This window comes from Manis pentadactyla, chromosome 2 (genome assembly GCF_030020395.1).
Source record: "Manis pentadactyla isolate mManPen7 chromosome 2, mManPen7.hap1, whole genome shotgun sequence".
Classification (NCBI taxonomy): Eukaryota; Metazoa; Chordata; class Mammalia; order Pholidota; family Manidae; genus Manis; species Manis pentadactyla.
Genome location: NC_080020.1, coordinates 200960242 through 200977558, shown reverse-complemented (window position 1 = coordinate 200977558; position 17317 = coordinate 200960242). Strand labels below are relative to the sequence as shown.

Genomic DNA, 17317 nt, shown 5'->3' with positions numbered 1-17317 from the left:
GTTATTAAGGCCCCTCTAACTTCTCTAGCTGAAATCCCCTACTTCCTTCAACTATTCCCCATGAAGGGGTTTACCTCTCACTATTCTAGCTGCCTTCCTTTGGACATGCTTCCCTCCCTCTTGAGGTACAGCCCCTAAGATGGAACATGACTCTGGTGAATGGTATGACCAGAAGGACTGCTATTTCCCCTGTTCTGACCCTAGGTTCCTGGAGGTGCATCACACTGTTGACTCATGTAGAGCATAAGGCCACCTGAAACCACAGCCTTTCTTCGTTTACATGGTCTTCTGATGGTGGTGAGTCATCTTTTCCCACCTTGTACTCAGTACTTAGATCAAGGCTTGTTTCCGTTGTTTGTTTGTTTTAAAGCCAACTATATCCCTGTTAAATCTGATGTCCCTGTTAAGTTTTACGGTCTGCCTTTTAGACTGCAGACCTTTTTGTATTCTCTGTTCTGACCAAAAACACTTATTGCTGGCCTGTGATGTACTGGGTGCTAAATAAAATAGGAACACTGCCCTTAAGGAGTTATAGTTTAGTTTGAGAAAGACAAATCAATAACTAGGTTCTAATGGGATAAATGATAGATAATCTGAGTCCTAAAGCGGAAGAGAGGGAAGAATGTATTGGAACAATCAAATGCAGAGCACAGGTTCAAAGGACCCGGCCCCATGGGGAACCACAGTCAGTCTGATATCACTACAACACAGAATCCAAGATGGGGGAATAATGGGAAAGGCTAGACAGGTACTGTAGCCAGGACATGGAGGACCTCCTAGGCCATGTGAAGGAGCATGGACATTTATTCTTCTGGAGACCAGGGAATGTTACTGAGTGGTTATTTTAAGCAACAAAGTCAGGTGAACATGTTCACTGCAGTGTTCTTATTGCTGAGAGAGCAATATTAGCACAGGGAAACCAGTTAAAAGATTACTGCAGTGTCTAGGACAGAAATGATGAAAGCCTGAAGTAAGGGAGGATGGGGAGAAGATGGGTTTGAGAAGCACTGAAGGAATAAAATCGCCGGCACTGGGTAACAAAATGGGGCAGGGCATGGGGTAAATGCCAGAACGAATTCTTCATACAACACAGTCACCACCCAATACCAGTTGGGAAATTCAATTTGACAGGTATGCCCTAACTGCCCACAACCAAATAATTACTAAAAACATGGATTAGGCCAGTGTGGAGGACAGAGATCTTCAGCGAGTGTTGCACTTGCTCCCTGCCTGCCCTGTTCCCCACCCCCTCCAAGCTCTCACCAGTCCATTAACCAGCTCTTGCTGGGTCTAGGCATTCCCTAGTTATGTGTCCGCCTAACTTTACCATTCTGTCCATAGACTTTTATCTAAAGAACATCAGGATAGACTTCATCAAACGCCTTGCTGAAATTTAGGTATCTCATAACTCAGTGAATACCACTGACTTTTAGAAAACTACCATTAACAAAACAGAAACATACAAAATTAAGGTAACAACCTAAGACAGGCACAGTCACAGGGGGGCCATCAGGTGAGAAATTGGGGATCAACAGAGGTGAGGCTTAGAACCTCACCCCCCTGTTTTGAGAGAAATCTTCTGCATCTGTGGATGTTTTGTTGCCCTTGTCTAGCTTGGATTAATACTTAGTCTATAGGCACACACCTGATCATCTACATTAGCCCTCTTACAGCACTAAACTATGTTTTCTACTTTTATCTTGCATCTACCTACCACTTCAGCATTTTACTAAAAAAAAAAAAAAAATAATAATAATAATAATAATAATAATAATAAGGGAGAAACATGGGATTCACATATAAATCAAGTATAAAAATCAAACGAATAATCATATTTGACCTGACTGTTTATAGTTCATTATGCGTGATCAAAACCGAAACTTTCTGTGATGACTGCCCTTGCACTGTTCACCATGTAAGAGCTTGTTCGTTATGCCTCAGAAGATTGGAGACGGTTGAGAATTAGGCTTGGGGTTGATTAATGATTGTGCATTGAGTCCCCAATACAGAATTTTATTGTTGTTAACAACCATATGATCAATAAATATGAGAGATGCCTTCTCAAAAAAAAAAAAATTAAGGTAACAGGTGGAGAGAACTTACATGAAATTGAAGATAAACATAGGTTTGGAATAAACCAGGAATTAAAAATACAGAATGTTGAGCTTGGGCAGAAGATGGTGGCGTGAGCAGAGCAGCGGAAATCTCCTCCCAAAACCACATGTATCTATGAAAATATAACAAAGACAACCCTTCCTAGAATAAAGACCAAAGGACACAGGACAATATCCAGACCACATCCGCACCTGAGAGAACCCAGCGCCTTGCGAAGGGGGTAAGATACAAGCCCCGGCCCCGCGGGAGCCGAGCGCCCATCCCCCCAACTCCCGGCGGGAGAAGAGTAGGCAGAGCAGGAGGGATACGGAGCCCAGGACTGCCGAACACCCAGCCCCAGCCATCCGGGCCAGAGTGCAGGGCCCTGGATACTAGGAAAACAGGGAAGCAAGAACAGTGAGCGGGCACCGGTGGCCTGGCGTTGGAGGACAACAGAAAAGCGAGCGACCACTTTTTTTTTTTTTTTTGCGGTTTTCTTTTGGCAAGCGATTTTTGTAAGTCTTAAAGGGACAGGGACCCCAATACTAGGGAAACAGGGCAGCAAGACCGGTGAGCAGATGCCTGAGGCTGGCGCCGGAGAATAAAGAAAAACGAGCAGCCACCTTTTTTTTTTTTTTAATTAGAAAAAAATTTATTTTTTTTTTAATTTAAAATTTTTCTTTTTTTTTTTTTTTGTGGTCATTGTTTTGTTTTGGCGGGTGCTTTTTTGGAAGTCTTAAAGGGGCAGGACGGGACACATAATCCAGAGGTAGGGAATCCGGGATCTCTGGGCACCCTAACCCCTGGGCTGCAGGGAGCAGGGAGGCCCCTTACGGAGATAAATAGCCTCCAGGCCGCTCCCGCTCCAACGCGACTCCACCACTTTGGAGCAGCTGCCCGAACCAAGCCACGCCCACAGCAACAGCGGAGATAAACTCCATAGCAGCCGGGCAGGAAGCAGAAACCCTGTCTGCGCGCAGCTGCCCAGCACAAGCCACTAGAGGTCGCTGTTCTCCCAGGAGAGGAGGGCCACAAACCAACAAGAAGGGAAGTTCTTCCAGCCGTCACTCGTCCCAGCTCTGCAGACTATTCCTATCACCATGAAAAGGCAAAGCTACAGGCAGACAAAGATCACAGAGACAACACCAGAGAAGGAGACAGACCTAACCAGTCTTCCTGACAAAGAATTCAAAATAAGAATCATAAACATGCTGATAGAGATGCAGAGAAATACACAAGAGAAATGGGATGAAGTCCGGAGGGAGATCACTGATGCCAGAAAGGAGATCGCAGAAATGAAACAAACTCTGGAAGGGTTTATAAGCAGAATGGATAGGATGCAAGAGGCCATTGACGGAATTGAAACCAGAGAACAGGAACGCATAGAAGCTGACATAGAGAGAGATAAAAGGATCTCCAGGAATGAAACAATGTTAAGAGAACTGTGTGACCAATCCAAAAGGAAAAATATTTGTATTATAGGGGTTCCAGAAGAAGAAGAGAGAGGAAAAGAGATGGAAAGTATCTTAGAAGAAATAATTGCTGAAAACATCCCCAAACTGGGGGAGGAAATAATCGAACAGACCACGGAAATACACAGAACCCCCAACAGAAAGGATCCAAGGAGGACAACACCAAGACACATAATAATTAAAAAGGCAAAGATCAAGGACAAAGAAATAGTTTTAAAGGCAGCTAGAGAGAAAAAGGTCACCTATAAAGGAAAACCCATTAGGCTAACATCAGACTTCTCGACAGAAACCCTACAGGCCAGAAGAGAATGGCATGATATATTTAATACAATGAAACAGAAGGGCCTTGAACCAAGGATACTGTATCCAGCACGACTATCATTCAAATATGACGGTGGGATTAAACAATTCCCAGACAAACAAAAGCTGAGGGAATTTGCTTCCCACAAACGACCTCTACAGAACATCTTACAGGGACTTCTCTAGATGGGAGCACTCCTAGAAAGAGCACAGCACAAAACACCCAACATATGAAGAATCGAGGAGGAGGAATAAGAAGGGAGAGAAGAAAAGAATCTCAAGACAGTGTATATAACAGCTCAATAAGCGAGCTAAGTTAGGCAGTAAGATACTAAAGAGGCTAACCTTGAACCTTTGGTAACCACGAATTTAAAGCCTGCAATGTCAATAAGTACATATCTTTCAACAGTCACCCTAAATGTTAATGGATTGAATGCACCAATCAAAAGACACAGAGTAACAGAATGGATAAAAAAGCAAGACCCATCTATATGCTGCTTACAAGAAACTCACCTCAAACCCAAAGACATGCACAGACTAAAAGTCAAGGGATGGAAAAACATATTTCAAGCAAACAACAGCGAGAAGAAAGCAGGGGTTCCAGTACTAATACCAGACAAAATAGACTTCAAAACAAAGAAAGTAACAAGAGATAAAGAAGGACACTACATAATGATAAAGGGCTCAGTCAAACAAGAGGATATAACCATTCTAAATATATATGCACCCAACACAGGAGCACCAGCATATGTGAAACAAATACTAACAGAACTAAAGGGGGAAATAGACTGCAATGCATTCATTCTAGGAGACTTCAACACACCACTCACCCCAAAGGATAGATCCACCGGGCAGAAAATAAGTAAGGACACAGAAGCACTGAACAACACAGTAGAGCAGATGGACCTAATAGACATCTATAGAACTCTACATCCAAAAGCAACAGGATATACATTCTACTCAAGTGCACATGGAACATTCTCCAGAATAGACCACATACTAGGCCACAAAAAGAGCCTCAGAAAATTCCAAAAGATTGAAATCCTACCAACCAACTTTTCAGACCACAAAGGCATAAAACTAGAAATAAACTGTACAAAGAAAGCAAAAAGGCTCACAAACACATGGAGGCTTAACAACACGCTCCTAAATAATCAATGGATCAATGACCAAATCAAAATGGAGATCCAGCAATATATGGAAACAAATGACAACAACAACACTAAGCCCCAACTTCTGTGGGACACAGCAAAAGCAGTCTTAAGAGGAAAGTATATAGCAATCCAAGCATATTTAAAAAAGGAAGAACAATCCCAAATGAATGGTCTAAAGTCACAATTATCGAAATTGGAAAAAGAAGAACAGATGAGGCCTAAGGTCAGCAGAAGGAGGGACATAATAAAGATCAGAGAAGAAATAAATAAAATTGAGAAGAATAAAACAATAGCAAAAATCAATGAAACCAAGAGCTGGTTCTTCGAGAAAATAAAAAAAATAGATAAGCCTCTAGCCAGACTTATTAAGAAGAAAAGAGAGTCAACACAAATCAACAGTATCAGAAATGAGAAAGGAAAAATCACGACGGACCCCACAGAAATACAAAGAATTATTAGAGAATATTCTGAAAACCTATATGCTAACAAGCTGGGAAACCTAGGAGAAATGGACAACTTCCTAGAAAAATACAACCTTCCACGATTGACTCAGAAAGAAACAGAAAATCTAAAGAGACAAATTACCAGCAATGAAATTGAAGCGGTAATAAAAAAACTACCAATGAACAAAACCCCGGGCCAGATGGATTTACCTCGGAATTTTATCAGACATACAGGGAAGACATAATACCCATTCTCCTTAAAGTTTTCCAAAAAATAGAGGAGGAGCGGATACTCCCAAACTCATTCTATGAAGCTAACATCACCCTAATACCAAAACCAGGCAAAGACCCCACCAAAAAAGAAAACTACAGACCAATATCCCTGATGAACGTAGATGCAAAAATACTCAACAAAATATTAGGAAACCGAATTCAAAAATATATCAAAAGGATCATACACCATGACCAAGTGGGATTCATCCCAGGGATGCAAGGATGGTACAACATTCGAAAGTCCATCAACATCATCAACCACATCAACAAAAAGAAAGACAAAAACCACATGATCATCTCCATAGATGCTGAAAAAGCATTTGACAAAATTCAACATCCATTCATGATAAAAACTCTCAGCAAAATGGGAATAGAGGGCAAGTACCTCAACATAATAAAGGCCATCTATGATAAACCCACAGACAACATTATATTGAACAGTGAGAAGCTGAAAGCATTTCCTCTGAGATCGGGAACCAGACAGGGATGCCCACTCTCCCCACTGTTATTTAACATAGTACTGGAGGTCCTAGCCATGGCAATCAGACAAAATAAAGAAATACAAGGAATCCAGATTGGTAAAGAAGAAGTTAAACTGTCACTATTTGCAGATGACATGATACTGTACATAAAAAACCCTAAAGACTCCACCCCAAAACTACTAGAACTGATATCGGAATACAGCAAAGTTGCAGGATACAAAATCAACACACAGAAATCTGTGGCTTTCCTATACACTAACAACAAACCAACAGAAAGAGAAATCAGGAAAACAACTCCATTCACAATTGCATCAAAAAAAAAATAAAATACCTAGGAATAAACATAACCAAAGAAGTGAAAGACTTATACTCTGACAACTACAAGTCACTCTTAAGAGAAATTAAAGGGGACACTAACAGATGGAAACTCATCCCATCCTTGTGGCTAGGAAGAATTAATATCGTCAAAATCGCCGTCCTGCCCAAAGCAATATACAGATTTGATGCAATCCCTATGAAACTACCAGCAACATTCTTCAATGAACTGGAACAAATAATTCAAAAATTCATATGGAAACACCAAAGACCCCGAATAGCCAAAGCAATCCTGAGAAAGAAGAATAAAGTAGGGGGGATCTCACTCCCCAACTTCAAGCTCTACTAGAAAGCCATAGTAATCAAGACAATTTGGTACTGGCACAAGAGCAGAGCCACAGACCAATGGAACAGACTAGACAATCCAGACATTAACCCAGACATATATGGTCAATTAATATTTGATAAAGGAGCCATGGACATACAATGGCGAAATGACAGTCTCTTCAACAGATGGTGCTGGCAAAACTGGACAGCTACATGTAGGAGAATGAAACTGGACCATTGTCTAACCCCATATACAAAAGTAAACTCAAAATGGGTCAAAGACCTGAATGTAAGTCATGAAACCATTAAACTCTTGGAAGAAAACATAGGCAAAAACCTCTTAGACATAAACATGAGTGACCTCTTCTTGAACATATCTCCCCGGGCAAGGAAAACAACAGCAAAAATGAGTAAGTGGGACTATATTAAGCTGAAAAGCTTCTGTACAGCAAAAGACACCATCAATAGAACAAAAAGGAACCCTACAGTATGGGAGAATATATTTGAAAATGACACATCCGATAAAGGCTTGACGTCCTGAATATATAAAGAGCTCACACGCCTCAACAAACAAAAAACAAATAACCCAATTAAAAAATGGGCAGAGGAACTGAACAGACAGTTCTCCAAAAAAGAAATACAGATGGCCAACAGACACATGAAAAGATGCTCCACATAGCTAATTATCAGAGAAATGCAAATTAAAACTACAATGAGGTATCACCTCACACCAGTAAGGATGGCTGCCATCCAAAAGACAAACAACAACAAATGTTGGAGAGGCTGTGGAGAAAGGGGAACCCTCCTACACTGCTGGTGGGAATGCGAGTTAGTTCAACCATTGTGGAAAGCAGTATGGAGGTACATCAAAATGCTCAAAACAGACCTACCATTTGACCCAGGAATTGCACTCCTAGGAATTTACCCTAAGAATGCAGCAATCAAGTATGAGAAAGATCAGTGCACCCCTATGTTTATCGCAGCACTATTTACAATAGCCAAGAATTGGAAGCAACCTAAATGTCCATCGATAGATGAATGGATAAAGAAGATGTGGTACATATACACAATGGAATACTACTCAGCCATAAGAAAAGGGTAAATCCAAGCATTTGTAGCAACATGGATGGAGCTGGAGGGTATTATGCTCAGTGAAACAAGCCAAGCGGAGAAAGAGAAATACCAAATGATTTCACTTATCTGTGGAATATAAGAACAAAGGAAAAACTGAAGGAACAAAACAGCAGCAGAATCACAGAACTCAAGAATGGACTAACAGGTACCAAAGGGAAAGGGACTGGGGAGGATGGGTGGGTAGGGTGGGATAAGGCGGGGGGAGAAGTAGGGGGGTATTAAGATTAGCATGCATGGGGGGGTAGGAGAAAAGGGAGGGCTGTACAACACAGAGAAGGCAAGTAGTGATTCTACAATATTTTGCTATGCTGATGGACAGTGACTGTAAAGGGGTTTACAGGGGGGACCTGGTATAGGGGAGAGCCTAGTAAACATAATATTCGTCACGTAAGTGTAGATTAGTGATACCAAAAAAAAAAATAAAGGGCAGTTCCTGTGTGGTAACCTCCAATGAGTTCTACACAAGGGTATAAAGGGCATATAAAAGTGTAGGCAAAGGGTCTGTTTGTGTTTATACAGAGGATCAAAGCCTAATTGGGCTACCCTGAAAATGAACCAAGATACGATATGAAAAAGAACTTCCAACAACAGCACTCTCGGGAAGACTCATGACAGAAGATGATCATCAAAAAACCCCAACAAAGATCCAGGCACTGCTACAGCTGTAGATGCACTCATCCCACCAGTTCCTGGACTTGCCATGGGAATGAGGAAGGAGATATCTAAGCTGGCCTGTGCATACAGTAAAACAACAAATTTGACTGGATCTATACTGTTGGAACTCAACCAAGAATTAGGAGAAGTGCAAATTGTAGCGCTCCAAAATCTTACAACTACAGACTATATACTTTTAAAAGAACATAAGGAATGTGAACATTCCCCAGGAATGGGTTGTTTTAATTTGTCTGATTTCTCTCAGAGTGTTCAAGTTCAGTTGGACAATATCCACCATATCATAGATAAGTTTTCACAAATGCCTAAGGTGCCTAACTGGTTTTCTTGGTTTCACTGGAGATGGCTGGTAATTACAGGTATGCTTGGTTATGTAACTATACTCCTATTATGTTAATGTGTGTGCGCAATTTAAGTAGTAGCTTAAAACGTATACATGCTGAAGTTATTCTACAAGAAGATATGTCAAAGAAATAATCTTCCCATGTTTTCTTCCGCCTGCTCCTTCTATAGCTTTTCTTCTTCCTTCCTAAATACAACCCTTAAATAGAATTCGTGCCTCATATCAAATTTACCGAGTATCATAATTCTTCCAAGTGGTAAAGATACCTCAAGACAAATGCTGGGCATAGAAGCTACAGGGCATAAATATGCAAAGAAATAAAAAGCTAACCATTTCAAACAATAAGGCTTCTCTCTCACTTACCAACTTAACATTTCCCTGTATGGCCCCGGAAGATGACTGGTTAGCCAGAGACGGGTAAGATTCCTCAAGGGAGGAACAACCTAAGACAGGCACAGTCGCAGGGGGGTCATCAGGTGAGAAATTGGGGATCAACAGAGGTGAGGCTTAGAACCTCACCCCCCCTGTTCTGAGAGAAATCTTCTGCATATGTGGATGTTTTATTGCTCTTGTCTAGCTTGGATTAACACATAGTCTACAGGCACACACCTGATCATCTACATTTGCTCTCTTATAACACTAAACTATGTTTTCTACCTTTATCTTGTATCTACCTACCACTTCAGCATTTTATTAAAAATAATAATAATAAAGAGAGAAATGTGGTATCCACATATAAATCAAGTATAAAAATCAAATGAGTATTCATATTTGAACTGACTGTTTATAGTTTATAATGCATGAGCAAAACCAAAAGTTTCTGTGATGACTGCCCTTATAATGTTCACCATGTAACTTATTTACTATGTAAGAATTTGTTCTCCATGTAAGAACTTGTTTGTTATGCCTCAGAAGATTGGAGACTGACGAAAATTAGGCTTGGGGTGGATTAATGATTGTGCATTTAGCATTGACACCCTATACAGAATTTTATTGTTGTTAATAACCATTTGATCAATCAATATGAGAGGTGCCCTCACAAAAAAAAGTATACACTTCCAATGGTAAAATAATAAGTAACCGGGATGTAATGAATATAGTCAAGATATTGTAACAGCTTGGTATGGTGATAGCTGGTACCTAGAATTGTTATGTATATAAATGTTGAATCACTATGTTGTACACCTGAAACTAATGTAATGTAATACTGTGTGTCAACTACCCTTCAATAAAAAATAATTATCTACAAAAAAAAAAAAAATACAGAATGTTCATGTTACACATCAAATTGTTTCAAAATGATGTTTGCCCCAAGAGGCAAAGTGGGGGCTCAGGCTCCAGTATGACTGTGTCCCACGGAGGCCGTCATCTGCCATCTGCCAGCTTCAGTTGTGGACACACTTCTGCTTTCAACTTAGACTGTGCAGAAGTTCAAGTTCAAGCAAGAGGGCAGCCATCTTTACAAAGCATCAGGGAAACCCCAGGCAGTCAGGATCCTCAACCTTTGGGTCATCATCTCTATTTTCAATGCCTAAAAACCTAATCCCATTGCAATTTAATAATGAGAAGACCACCCTACTGCATCTCCAGGTACCAGTTCCCTATCCTTCCCATCCACTGCTGCCCAAGGGCAACACTGCATTAAAAAGGAATTTCAATTATTTGTCTGAAACATGGCTCAGAAATCTGCTCTTTAAAATATCATTAAAAGCAGGAAGAATTGTCTAGGCCATCCTAGATAATTTTCAGAGGAACCTGTTATTTGAAAGAGCTATTCCAGGTACAGTGTATAGTTTTTGCTGGACTTAAGAGCTGGGCATCTAGATCCACCTGCTTCCTCTGGGGACTTGAGGAAGGACAGCTTCAAGAAGCCAGGGACTGAAGACATTAGCCCAAAGAAAGGGGAGATGGGGACATGCTCAGGAAGGGCTCCTCTGGGACTTCTTGGCCTACATTGCCTGTGGAGTCCAGTATGATTCCATAAGCATTTATTGAGCATGTATTAGATACTTTCGTTGATACAGTGATTCAGAGCTGAGAAAGAAATGAGCTTTCAAACTAATGGGAGGATAAAGACTACTGCAAAAATTGCAAAATGCTTAAGTGCCCTAAAACTGTGAGTGAAAAAAGCTGACATTCACTGAGTATATGGCCCCACACTACAGAGCATTACATACCCATTATTTAATGCTATCAATAATAATCACTTTTAGAACTGACACTTGTTGAATGTTATTCTAAGCACTTCAACAAGTTTTAACTCATTTAATGAAGTAGACACTGTTATTGTTCCCATTTTACAGATGAAGAAATAGCTTACTTGCCCGAGGTCACATAGGAAAAGGTAGGTAGAGAGAATTACAAAAGCCATAAGGATAACTAAAATGAATGCAAACAGGCACTTTGTTCTACAGGAAGAAGTAAAAAAAAGGGCTTTCAGGCCAGAATAAAATTTAAGATGGGCTCTGAAGGCTGAGTGCAGAGGAAAGAGCAAATGCTCCAGGCAGAGTCAGGAGAGAACGGAAACCAGTGGATAGGTTTGCTGAGTTAATGTGTCAGCAGAGGAGCAAAGGGAGAGGTTAGGTCCAGGCCACAAGTTAGAAAATTATCACATGACCTTCATTTAGGCACTTTCCCCAGAAAATTAGGCACTTCCTGTTGCTCAGAAAAAATACTCTCTGTTGTGCAGTTAGACCCAAAGAGCTGTCCTACAGCAGAGTGTCTCAGCCTTAGGGGAGTGTCAGAATCACTTTACCGGTTTGTTCCAGCACAGACTGCCTCGCCCCACCCCCACGTTTCTGACTGAGGCGGTCTAGAATGGGGCTGAGAACCTGCTTTTCTAACAAGGTCCCAGGTGCTAAACCCTCCACTGCTGCCAGGTATTTTGAAAACCACTGTCCTCAAGTGATGTTTCTTAACCAGATGTGATGAGAACCACACAAGCCTGAATCCTCCTCTTGCAGATGCTGATTCAGTTGGCTTTGAGTTGGGCACAGACATCTGCAGTCTTAGGAAGTTGATGAGTAATTCTGCTATGTACCCAGCTGAGAATCACATTCCCAAGATATTCACAGGGGTTCATAGCCTTTATGGGAGGGAAGGTAGGGGTTGCAGGTCCAAGCAGAGCACAGCAGATTCCAGCCTGGTACTTCATCATAGTGAAGAACTAGAAAATTCACACTATATTTTCTCTTACACATAAAAGCATCAAAGGAGGGTAATCACCAAGAATTCAAAAGAATGAAAAAGCACCATAACAGCCCCTAACAGGCAGTCCTTCAACACTGGTTCAGTACGTACAGGTTCTGTTCTAGGTCTAGGATGTAGCAGTGAATTAGAAAGACCAGGCTCTGCTCTCAGGGAGCCCCCATTTGGTGGGATCACACAATGCCCTCTCCCCCACTGCCTAGAGTGAAGGGGGTCTCGAGATGGAACAGGCGGTTGGTGTTACACGCACCCAATACTTTTACATAAGTAGCTGCAGTGACTAAAATGGACGGATTGCCTTCCTCTCTAGCACAGTGGTTCCTCAGCCCAGGAAGTACATTAAATTCATCTAGAGAGCTTTAGAAAAACACTTATGTCAAGGGACACTTGGACCACACCCCTGGAGTAAGCCTGGTTTTAAGGCGACCAAGGTGATTCCAGTGTACAGCTGGGGTTGACAGCTACCAGCTCTATACCCCACAGAAGTTCACCAAATGTTTTTCACAACCTCGATTTCTCCCTGGTGAAGCACTGTTTTATGTTCTGCCCTACCAAGTGCACTTCAAAGTCTAGACCAGCTTAGGGGAATGTATTTCCATTTCTATGAGTACCTGTGGTCCGTAGGGCACAAAAAACTACTGTTAGTTTTTAGATGGGGTTCCTCAGTCTTAGGTTTGCAATCCTCTTCTCTAGAAGATAACTTTTCTATGTGCATTCAGGCTTGACTGGTCAAAATAAAAGGGACTTTGGGTTTTGTTCTTCCTGTCCTTCCTGGAAAATCGAGTGTTCCAATGGAAGAATTGAGTCTTTCCTTTACTGATCCCATCTTATTTTTCATATATTAGATGATTTTTGCAAATGCTTGTCAATTGGAGATTTTTCTAGCCCTCCTTGTTGGGGAAGTCTTTGTATTTTCCCATTTCTACAATCATTTTAGTCACCCAAGTATGTGTGACTGATTCTAAGCATCCAATTTGATTTCATTTTTGAAACCAACTTTTCTTTCTTCTTTAGTAAGGATATTTCTAGCCTTCAAAGGAACAGCCACATGGTCGGATCCACTTGGAAGGATAATACCTACTGCTTGACTAAGTCCTGGTTCAATGGAGAAATATAATCCCTAAGTTTGGAATTCAAGGACCTATAAAATGACTAAAACAATGTGACAGACTAGTATAAGCTTCCAGCTTTTTATTTTGTAAAGTAAGGATGTTAAAAACTTACCATCTATTATCATTTCATGGAAGAAAGGCTATCTTACCAAAAAAGCAATAAATTTGTACTGTCATCATAAAAGACAATTTTTAAAATAAATCTGGCCTTAAGAAAAATTTGCTATAGTTTTTTTGTGAAAATGTCACCAGGGACCAACATTACAGAACTGCAGCTTTGGAGAAGTTGATAAAAGTTTCCTGAGGTTGATCTGTTTGTACAGCAGGATTACTTTGAACAGAAATTTTGTAGGGTGGAACCGAAGGGACTCGCCCCTGGGGACAATGAGCCGAGTGTCTGTGTGAAGGAGTACAGTGGCCTATTCACACAATTCCCTCTGGTAATCTCAGATGTGTTATTTTAGCAGGTCTTGATTCTTTGGCAAATTGCAGATTTCGGTGTTATGTCTGTAACCTGAACAGTAATGGCTAAATTAACTGGATTTCAAAACTGCCACTCCCTAGCAAACCAAGATAGGGCGCTAATATCAACCAGGTGCTGAAAAAGTATTTAAAAGCAGCACATAACTTGAACAGGGATGGCATCATATTTCACAAATGCTGTTTGACTATTTAGGGAAGTCTGTCTCCTTTCCAGAGGAGGGGCAGAACCCCAGAGGGCAGGACTATGGGTCATTCGTCTTGATTTTCTGAGCTACTCATACAGGTTTGTTAAGATTTCTTTTTACAAAAATCAACATAATCTTAAAAGATGCATATTAATCCGAATAGCTTTAACAAGGGCACCCTGGAAAAAAAATATGGGTGATATCATTACCACATAATTATGGATACAGTGGAGTTTCATCATAAGAAAAGTTAAGTTAGGTGAATTTAACTCTCAGTATGTGCTCAGCAAAGGGAGAAAGTAAGAGATTAAAAGAAGAGGGCAGTTTCACCTGGTGTGGGTAAAATTGTAATATTTTCAGAATATCCACTGGCTTAAGTACATCTGCATATCAATAGACGTTCAGAGGTGGAAAGAAGTATGGCTTTAGCACATTGGCATCATTCCTCAGGGGTGGAGAGAAGTTCATCTCCATATCAATGGGTAATTACCTGAGCAAGAAAGGCTTATCTCTATCTGAGAGGTGAGGGGAGGGCCGGTTTTGCTTCTGCTGGAGCAGGAAAGAAACAAGGCCCTGGACTGTAGTTTGTAAGCAATAAACGGATTTTAAACTTTATTTCTCCCTTTGACTGATTTCGGTTTTTAGCGGTATTTTGCTCCGGGATTTCCTTTCCCGGACTTACAACTGGACTTCCAGTCACTGTGCCTATTCCCAGAGGGGTGGCTGCTGTTACCCCAGACCAGTGGCTCTCAGACTTCAGCATGCTCTCCCCCAGATGCATCTGGGGCCAGGCCTCAAAATCACATCGATGCTGCTGGTGCCACTGATGCTTGCCTCATGCTTTAAGAACCGCTAGTTCAGACCATCTGAGATCATCCATGCTTCTCACAGTGTAAACACCTTGCCATGCTGAATATGTGTAATTCTAGTGTTTAATGTTATTAGTGTTTTGTATACCATGGCCCCTAATCATAAGTCAACCTCTTCATCTAGTGCTTAACGAAAGAGCTCCAGAATATTATACAGTTCCTGGCCTTTGCTGTTATGTCATAAATCAAGATGGCCTGATTGTTTTGTGCTGGTCAAAATAAAAGGGGCAAAAGGGAATAAGTGTATGGGCCCCAAATTACAGCATTTTCTGAGCCCCAGCACAGATGGCGTGGAGGAAGTGAAGCCCTATTGATTACAGCAAACTTGTTCTACTTATAAGCTGCAATCAGGACCCATGCAGCAGGAAGTATCCTGCTCACAACTGAAAAGGCCAACCAAACAGAAAAAACATGGCTTCACTGCTGGGGACTAAGGCATTTATCGGGGATACTGCATAAATGGCAAAAACACAGATTGTGCCACTATGCGGGTCACTTGCCCCTGAGCTTTAGGAGGTTCTTTATTCTTCTTACCCTGCACATGCTGTTCCCTCTGCCTCAAATGAATGAATCAGTGGATGAACAAATGAATGCATTTTTCTTTCATATGTGGTAAAGGCTATGAATTCACTGATACCACTGGATCAAGAAAACTTTGCAGATGTAGCTGAGTTTCCACTATCCTTCCTCTCTCTCCCAGAATCTCTACACTCTTTAAAAAAGTAGGGGGTGAGAAAATATGAAGCAGATTTCACTTTTAATGCATGGTGAGATGGCCAGCTTTTTCTATTTCAAAGCATTGTAGCTCTAGTCAGTGAGATCTGTAATCAAATCCAACAAAAGTTCTTATCTAAAAGTTGATTAATTGGTTCTAAAAATAATCACAAACAGTTATTTGCATATTTGTACACCCTGTGAATGTTATTGTCCTGTTACACAATTCTTCTGCAAAAAAAATTATTTTGGGGACAAAAGGAAACCATAGGAACTACAACAAAATCAACTGATTTAATAAATCTTGGCTTCTCCTATGGAAGGGAAATTCCATTCTTCTATTTAATCCTCTGCTCTTCCTTATAAATTGCAATCCTGACCCTAGGGGCCCCTGTAGTTATAAACATGTGGAATGACCCAGTGGAAGGATCTGGAGACTAACTTTGTCTTGAGAAGCACCATGAACTGAGTGGTGACTTACTTCTTGCCTATTTTGGTTTCTAGGTCTGTGAGCCCCTCATGCCCTGCTTACAGAGGTGTTTTCCCTACATGTGTACCTTTGAAAACATCACTTCCTTCCCTTGCCCCCAGCATATCTTCAAAGGCAGGCACTTCTTAAGCACAGAAACTGTTTATCTGCCACTGAGGAAGTTAAGATGAACTTCTGAGAATACTATTTGAACACTATTTTGTCAACCTATAAAATAAAAGTGCACACAGTCCCTGAGGCTTGGGAGACAATGAATCAGAAGAGCTCTGAGAGAATTGGGTAGGCTAAAAAGGAGCTCACCGGACCCTGGGTGCAGCCAACAGCTTTTACTTCTTGCCTCCACCCACCATCCCATCTCTGCTTCTGCCCAACACAGGGAGGAAGTCAGGAAATGCTTGGGGATAAACACATGACAACCCAAAGATACAAACAGTTAATTATTTCTAAGCAGACACTGCTTCTGGTTCTTTGTCAGGGAACCTAAGACAAGACTGAAAATTTCCCTATCATCATACCTTAAATATTCCCATTTAATTTAACCTTTGCCCCATAGAGGACCTGGGGCTTCTCTTCCACTCTTAGGCAATGAGATACAGTGTAAAACCAATCTGAGAATGGGGAGCTGGCTGGGAAGATTCCTTTGAATAACTAGGGCTTACCTCTGTTGTCCCACCTGTAGTAAGAGAAAAGCTAAGACTACCTATCTCAGTCTCTTGCCAGAGCTACAGTTTACAGTTCTGGGCAAATAAACTCTGAGATTGAAGAGGTTCCTGGAACTGCTGGACTATAGACCAACAACTATAGGACTGAGTGATGCAGCAAGATGCAGTTTACAGCTGGCAAATCTGAGAGAATCTGGTCGGACTGGGAACCCTATTTAGTGTTTAGAGAGGAGTTAAGTAAATTCTGCCAGATGAGCAATGGAGGTGAGCCTGGGAGTAAAATGTAACCCGGCCATGAGACTAGCAGCAGCTCTGCTTCCTACTCTGGGTGTGGTGATCTTTCATTTCTTTGTTCTTGCTATTAATTTTACCTCTTGATAGCTGCTTTTCTTCCTACGTTGGATTTTTTTCCTTTCTCATAATGTGACTTTTCAAGGAGCTTTCAAGATTTTTTCTATGACCCTTACCCCAATTTTCTGAGGGTACTATCACTTTTTTTGTAGTTGAGGAACCAGGATGTTTCAAAACCAAGTGATGGAAGTGCAAATGTTTGCTTCAGCCCAAGAAAGTGTAACTGCTACAGGAA

General features: G+C 41.1%; 1 protein-coding gene across 7 annotated transcripts in view; it reads right to left on the bottom strand.

Moving 5' to 3' along the window:
* The window catches only part of THADA (THADA armadillo repeat containing), a 362728-nt gene that overhangs the window by 67183 nt on the left and 278228 nt on the right, over positions 1-17317 (bottom strand). The gene's annotated exons all lie outside the window — the stretch shown is intronic.